The following is a 7,864-nucleotide window of genomic DNA, read 5'->3' on the forward strand; positions in this document are numbered from 1 at the left end:
TGATAGTCCTATTATCCTTTTAAATTCTCCCAATTACACTATATCGGACAAGTTTGTGCTTATTAAGGTTATGTTGATGGGTTGCATTTTACCATTGCACTTGATGATTTTGATAGATATAATATGCATGTGCTTGCTGCTCCTACTTGCAATTATTATGAGAGAGGAACTATATCTCCACCTCTCTATGTTTCCAGTATGATAGAATTGCAAGAAACTGTTTATACTATGCATTGGCCTTTACTATGTGTGCATAAATTGTTCTTTTATGACATGCCGATGCATAGGAAGAGAGTTAGACTTTGTTGTTGCATGATATATGTTACTTTGTGCTTACTACTAAATTACAAATTATTGTTAATTAAAATTGGCTTTGATATACCTTGGGATCCGGGTGGATTCATTACTTGAGCACTATATGCCTAGCTTAATGGCTTTAAAGAAAGCGCTGCCAGGGAGACAACCCGGAAGTTTTAGAGAGTCGTTTATTTCTGTTGAGTGCTTTTATATAGTCTAAAAATAAAACAAAAATAAAGAGGGGAACCTAAAAACTTTTCAAAAAGAAAAGTGAAAGTGAGAAAGACAAGCATTGTTGAAGTGGGAGAGTTCCTTGAACTTTGTTCATGCTCACGAAAACTTTGTGAATCTTAATTGATCTTCCCCTCTGCTTTGATATTCCAAACTCGCTAAAGATGAGGCTGTGGAATGCGAGTTAGGAACTGAAAGTGATAGGCCGATTTTGTAGAGTACACTCCATTTGCTATTAAGTTCCAGCGAATTGAGTCAGGCCAAGGTTGCAACGAGGTTCCTTGCAAAGTCGACCAAAGGTTAATGAAGGAGTCCATTAGTCGTAGTGTTTATATTCCTCAACCCTCTCATTCAAGCGCCATTGGACAAAGCTTCACAAACAGACAACTTCTTAGATTTGGCCAGCTTGAACAAATCAGGAGAAATCTCCTTGGGGGCTTGTCCCTTCAACCATCTTTGATTCCAAAAGCTTGTGTTTCGACCATCACCCACAGAAATGGTAGTACATGCCGCAAAAAGATTCAGATCAGCCTGCTCGCAAGGCACCGGAGTCCCCTTTCAGGGTCTATCCACATAATCCCATTCATACCACGGCTAGCGAAGACGAAGAGCTAAAAATCCGAAGGCATGAATATCTAGCAATACTTGGATGGAAACATGAGATGCATCGCTCGAGCTGAGCACGGCGATGGTGCTCACGGGCTCGCTTGCTCACGGTAGGTGTGCCAATTGAACGCGGCCGGATGGAAGCACGCATTCAATGGCACCTATGGGCCAGGATGTACGTACGTACAGCGGAACAGGCATATACGGGCAACTCGCCGGTATATGTAACGATTCCGTGACCGCATGGTGCTACCTATACCGTTTGAACATAGCGTGCATGACGGTACACCGGCACGTAGACGGTGGGCTGGTTGACTGCGTGGCGCGTCGGATGCTTATGCGCATCCGTCCTCCACCTAGCGCACCGCCCGGGCACGACCAGATGCGGGTAAAAAAAAGAAACAGATCTCGCTTAGATCGCGCCTCGCCCCCCGCCCCTGCTCCTCACTCCCTTCCTTCGACCAAACTGGAAAACAGAGCAATGGCGACGGTGGATGCCGCGGGCGGCGGCTTCGAGTTTTTGTCAGATCCGGTTGACAGGTAACTTCGTTATTTTAGGATTTCGACTCCTCTTACTGTCCGCTTTCAGTCTGACTGAGGGATTCATCGCGGATCTGTCTGTGCGGCCGACTGTCCTATCGCCGCTCCTCTTCAAAGTTTCTCTTGCCGGAGCTTGGCGGCGGTGAGGATGTACTCGACACTGCAACCACCTAAACGCTCGTGGGCACAGCCGCACAGTCGAGCCTTGCTGACATAGGCGATGCGACGATGACGATACAACTAGATGTGAACAGCAGCTGCGAAGGGCTCAACTTACCGGCGTCAACCTCAGAGCAGTCGGCCGGCAAAGACGACCCCCAAGCCCCTGGCTGGACAAAAAGGTATCATCTGATTTATCAATGAACTGAAACTACTATTCATTTCCAAAAGAACTCCACAGATCTCATGTCTCTGAACGCAAAAATGCATTACTCTTACTAGCTGCTGCAGAAGTTCGTGTGCCATGACTTATTACTTGAAAAATATTTTGATTTGCGTACTGCTGAACCATCTGTTGTTCTCACAGAGTACGTACTGGCCGAGCACCTCTTTGAGCGTCCTCCATGTGCTAGCAGAATAAGCGCACTTCAAAAAACACTGAGATGCTACGCAGAGAAGAAGAGGGAAACGGTTGTAATACCTGTTGTCGGAGACAGATTTGATTCACTTGGAGAAGCGTACGACTACTACAATCTATATTTTTGGGAAATTGGCTTTGGTGTTGGATACGGAAAAAGCAGATTAAACGTGGAGAGAACAAAATGTATGCAAGAAATAGTTTGCGGCTGCTCGGTTAGTGATTCTTCCCAATTCCAGCCTGAACATACTCTTTAACTGTTCTCATTGACACAAAAAAAATCCTCACATGCTGTTGGTGTCACCAAAAAAATGCAGGGCGTACCAACAAGAAGTAACACAAGGTCTTGTCGATGCAGATGTCTAGCAATGATAAGGTTGCTACGCTCAAAGAACAATGGATGGTACATAAGCGAGCACATGGAATTCCACAACCACTCTCTTACAGATAAGTGTGGCCAGAAAATATATTGGCCCTCGCATAGACATATCGACATCTATACACAAGATGTTATCAAGCAGCTTCGTGCAAATAATATTAGCATTGGCAAAGTCTACAACATAATTGGCAGTTTCTTTGGCTCCATGAGCAGTGTTCCTTTCAGCAAGAGAGCTTTGAGGGGCCTTTGTGGACAGATAAGCCGGGATCAGGCAGATGATGACGTTAGAAAGACAATGGAAGTTTTTGCTGAATTGGGATCCAAAGATTCTGGGTTGTACTACAGAGTACAACCAGATACGGACGGTCACATACGAAATCTGTTACGGTCGACAGGCGCAAGCAGGGTACAGTACCATTATTTTGGAGATGCGATAACTTTTGATACGACATACCGTACAAACATGTATGATATGCCATTTGGGTTGTTTGTTGGGGTCAACAGTCATTTCCAAAGTGTCATATTCGGAGGAGTTTTAGTCAGAGATGAGACAATGGAAACATTTGAACGGGTGTTCATTAAGTTTATCTGTATGATGGGCGGCAAGCAAGCATCCTCAAACCATACTAACAGGTGTGGATCCTTACACAAAACAATTCTGAAATTCTTCATTTAGTTTCCTATATTAGAATCTCACATTGCATTGGTTCCCATATATTGCAAAAATAATAATATGGTTTTCTATGCAATGATGATAATCCTAACAAAAATGACTCATTTCATTATGTGTCTATAGAGCAGTGCAGAGCTATGGAAATAGCAATAGAGAAAGTGATGCCCAACACAACACATCGCTGGTGTAAGTGGCACATCTTAAAAAAGGCAAGAATCTCTTGGAGCACATTACACAAAGAGGAGCAAGTTTCGAATGGAATTCCACAAGATAATACACAACATGGAAGCAACTGACGGAAACACACGGTTTGCAGAAGCACCCTTACTTGACTCAGATCTATGAGACAAGAGAAAAATGGGCAAAACCATACTTCAATGGCAAATTCTGTGCAAAAATGACCAGCACACAACGCAGCGTGAGTGCAAACCATATGATCAAAACCTATGTTCCAGCAAGCTGCCCCATGCACCTATTCGTGCGGCAATATATGAGGCTTCTTTTCGATAGAGAAGCAGCTGAGAACTACGAGGAAAGGCACACTATGATAGTAAGTTTTCATTTCAAATTTTCATAAATTCACTAACAAAGGAAAAAAACTCTGTCATCACCACAGGAACATCCGTGAAAAGCATTCCTTCTGACCTATTTCATTTCCAGAATGCACCATTGTGAGGATGAACATACCACTCGAGCAGCATGCTAGCGATGTATACACCCGAGCTATGTTTGAGAAATTTGGTGAAGTACTGTATGAAGCAGGGCAATACAAGATAGAGGAGGTAAGCAGATGGAAATCATATCTAGCACGAAGACACCACCCAGAAAGGCATGAAAAATGGTGCAGAATAGTCTACAAAGGTTGAGGTTATTGATGATGGCGCAGCGATACTGTGCGAGTGTGGTAATTTTGAACACACATGCTTGCTTTCCTGCCACGCATTGAAGGTAAATGTAATTCATCCATCAAAATAGTGTATCCTTGTTTTCTTTCTTCTTGTTTCACACTCATTCTGTATGCAACAACTACGCAAAAAGGTTATTGTCGCTTGATTGCAGCAAACGGAGAAAAACCATCCTAAAAAATGTCACTGTGCAGGTCCTTGATGTCCTTGGAATGGATCAGATACCAGCAAAGCACATTCTGAAATGCTGGACAAAGGATGCAAGGGATGTGTTGCCAGATCATCTTGCGCACCTTCAGAAAGATAGGATTAATGTCAACTCTATAACATTCAAGCACTCGAATTTATACACTCATGCACTTGAAGTTGTCCATCTTGGTGATGCCAACACATCGACTTATGAATGTGCAATGGAAATGCTGAAGAAAGCAATGGATATGCTAACGCCCATGGCCAGCGTCCGCATCGGGATGGGGCTTGAAGACAGAATTCATTCAGATAAGGGAAAAGACAAGGAGCTGATTCCAATGCATGCAACAGAAAGTCATGAAGAGAGCAATGCTGAAGGTAGTGTTGTTGAAAATTTCATCGGCTTAAAGCCTCCAGAACGAAAGCATAAACCAGGAAGACCTACTACCAGCAGGGACAAGCCTCCATATGATGATCGATGTGCAAAAAGCAAAAGATTCAAGGACGCAACAAATGGAAAAGCTCATGATGGTTCTGGCACAAGCAAACGTACTCGTTTCTGCAGTATATGCTGTGGAGCAGGGCACAAGAGTACCACATGTTCGCAGAGGGGTGATCTCCCTCGCAAAGACAGGAAAGAGGCCAAATGTTCAAACTGCGGTGGTGGTGGACACAAGAAGAACATCTGCAACAAACCTAAAGTAGTGATGCATGTTGTTGAAAATGCAACTTTGGAGCAGATTTCCATCTAGAAAAAACTGATTTCTGTTGCGTTGTCATCGGCTCCGTAGGCGTAATAGTTCTGTAGCGTCTAGTAATGTTGAGGGCTGCATAGCCATGAATCAGTAGAACTATTTCAATAATCCTGACCGGCACTTATCAAGGTCAGCAGTGTTGTTCATGACTTTCTGTATCTCTCTCTCCCGCATATAACATGGCCATTTCCATGGGTTAAATCCTTGCATCAGCTCTGTCAATTGCCGATGCTCTTCTGTATTTCATTCGAAAATTAAAGGAAAAAAACCCTTTCCATTCGGTGCCTTAAGTATTGCCACCTTTCACAACGCTTACTTGATCGCTGGTCTGCACCCATACTGACAAACTATGCATGTAAGAATACTCCCTCCATGTGGCCACTGCCTGAACATGTGTCCAAACATGCCAGCCTCGTCCTCGGTGATATCGGCGGCAAGCTCGCCCACTTCAGTACCTTGACGCCCGTCCGTTCGTCCTGTACCTCAACGCCCGTCCGTTTGTCCTGTACCTCCGTCCATCCTATCCTAACGATCGTCACGACTACGTCCTGTGCATACGCATTAACTATCCTGCTTATACTCCTTCACTATGATGACCAGTCCAGATCCCATCGCAAAACAACGCTCGGAGATACCGTGAGCAGGCGTGGACGAGCACGCCAATGAATTTCCGTTCCTCAGGAAGCAATAATCCTACACTACGAACAGTTACGTGCACTTTTAGGTAACTCTCCTCCACTGAAGTTCAATGGAGGTGGGGCCCCTCCTTCCCCTACTTCCAATCACAGATTGCTAAGTGGCTAATTACGCAAAACTGAGCGTAACTTTTCGTACGTGTCGCATTGCTCCCAGGCCGCGGGGCCACGTGGTCTCATATATTTTCTTAGTAATAGTAGTGTGTTTATATCATTTCTTTCTCTGGAAAGACTATGTGGAGATGGCCTGGCCTCCTATTCCACACGCCCCCAACATATCAATATCCGATCGACACTTAGATATCACATACCAGTCTGCTGAGCTTATAAATGGATGAACTGTCTTTCTTAGTTTAAAGAATTTATGGCCTTCCGACGAATCAAGATCAGCCACACATGAACCAGTTCAACCGTCAATTAAGTGTCATATAATAATACCACGAGGACTATACCTGCTTTCTCAACTTGTCACTTGGGTGGTGACATGAGATAGGACTATACCTGTAGCAGGGAAGTTAGGGATACAGGAGGACGTCCCTCTCCGTTTCTTAATGTACCACAACCAGAAAGGTTACGTAAGCATGCAGGTACATACACACGGTACGTTTCACTGCGCGAAAAATCCTATCCCTACTTAGTACGTATAGATTCGTTGCGCCGCTCCAGCGGACTTGGCGGATGGCAGCTCTCCCAAGGAGAAATGCTACATCTACGAACAAAACTAACGTAATCTTACGTGATTAGACAGCTGGCAATTTGTGATTGGGATTAGGGAGGAGAGGGGGCCCACCCCACTTAAAATAGGAGGGGGGGGGGGGGCGATAGAATTATGAAGGAAGGTTACGTAAAACTTTACGTAAGTCTTCGTAAGTCGATTACGTTAGTTTTGTTCGTAGATGTAGCATTGCTCCTTCCAAGTCCCAAGTAAGTGCGTACAGTAAAACAGAGGAGGAACGGTAGTCCACTAGCACTGCATCTGTGAATTACTCAACCAGCTACATATCGTTTACCTATCTTCCTCTCAAAGAGAGTATTTAATCAAAAACTACCACGATTCATGAAAACGTGCCCAGAAACAACCACTTTACAAATTTGTGCCAAAAACTACCACTTTTTGCCTAATCTTTGACTAAAAACTACCATGTCGCGAAAGTGCCTGATTCGCCTCTTATAAACGCCTTTCCTGACAGGTGGGACCCACACATCATCACCAACCTTCTTCTTCCTCCCCTTTTCTTTCTCTTTGGCATTTCAACAAACACCTCTTGTGCATGGGAGGAAGCAGGGGAGCTCCTAGACACCACTCCCCCTGAGCTCGCTCGCATGCCGCAGCCGGGTAACACCACCACCGGGCACCATGGCCGCCTTCTTCACTCCCCGGCGTTGGTTGCGGACTGGAGATGGCAACGGCGTCGGCGCGGCGGGCGGCAACGTGGCGGTGGAGGTGAGGCAGGGGCAGGCACGCGGGCCACGCGCCGCTGCCGCGTTCGCCGGCACTGGACCGAGGGCGGCATGCTCCACGACATGCCCGTCGGTGGTGGCCGCAAGAGCAGGCGCAACGGCGGTGGCAAGGGCGGCGCCAAGGCCCCCTCCCCTGTCACCACGGAGGTGTCTACTGCAGCTACCCAGGGCAGCGGTGCAGGCGTGCCGGCCGGCGCCGTTGATGGGTTCATCCCGACCGACTTCCTGAGGCAGATGATGTCCCAGTCGGGGAGCTTCACGGCCGTCGGCGGGGGTGGCGGCTACGGCATCGACCTCAGCGCATGGCAGCAAATGACCGGTGTCTACTGTCGCGCCGCCGCCAGGACAGGCTGCTACTAGGACGGCGCCGGAGTCGAGGTCTTTCGCGCGGAGGAGGAGGTCTTGGGCACGGCGGCAGCGGCGGGCGCTGCGAGCGATGGGCACGGCGAGCAGCAGCTGGTACAAACAGCGTTGACTAACGATGCCATCACTTACATGTGGGCCAGACCTGTCATAAGTGCGTTTAAATGGACGAATGCGCCAATTTACAGACAGG

At 46.5% G+C, this 7,864-nt stretch overlaps 1 long non-coding RNA gene across 2 annotated transcripts; it reads left to right on the plus strand.

Annotated features, from left to right (window-relative positions):
- Positions 1 to 1,407: 1,407 nt before the first annotated feature.
- On the plus strand, positions 1,408 to 5,429 carry LOC123046313 (uncharacterized). Of its 2 annotated transcripts, XR_006422161.1 has the most exons (7): positions 1,408 to 1,674; positions 1,792 to 2,015; positions 2,201 to 2,466; positions 2,569 to 3,263; positions 3,427 to 3,853; positions 3,964 to 4,251; positions 4,403 to 5,429. It is a non-coding gene; the product is annotated as an uncharacterized lncRNA (long non-coding RNA). The 2 variants fall into 2 exon arrangements; XR_006422160.1 differs by having other exon boundaries at positions 1,507 to 2,015.
- The last annotated feature ends 2,435 nt before the right edge of the window (positions 5,430 to 7,864 follow it).

This window comes from Triticum aestivum, chromosome 2B (genome assembly GCF_018294505.1).
Source record: "Triticum aestivum cultivar Chinese Spring chromosome 2B, IWGSC CS RefSeq v2.1, whole genome shotgun sequence".
NCBI classification, from domain to species: Eukaryota; Viridiplantae; Streptophyta; class Magnoliopsida; order Poales; family Poaceae; genus Triticum; species Triticum aestivum.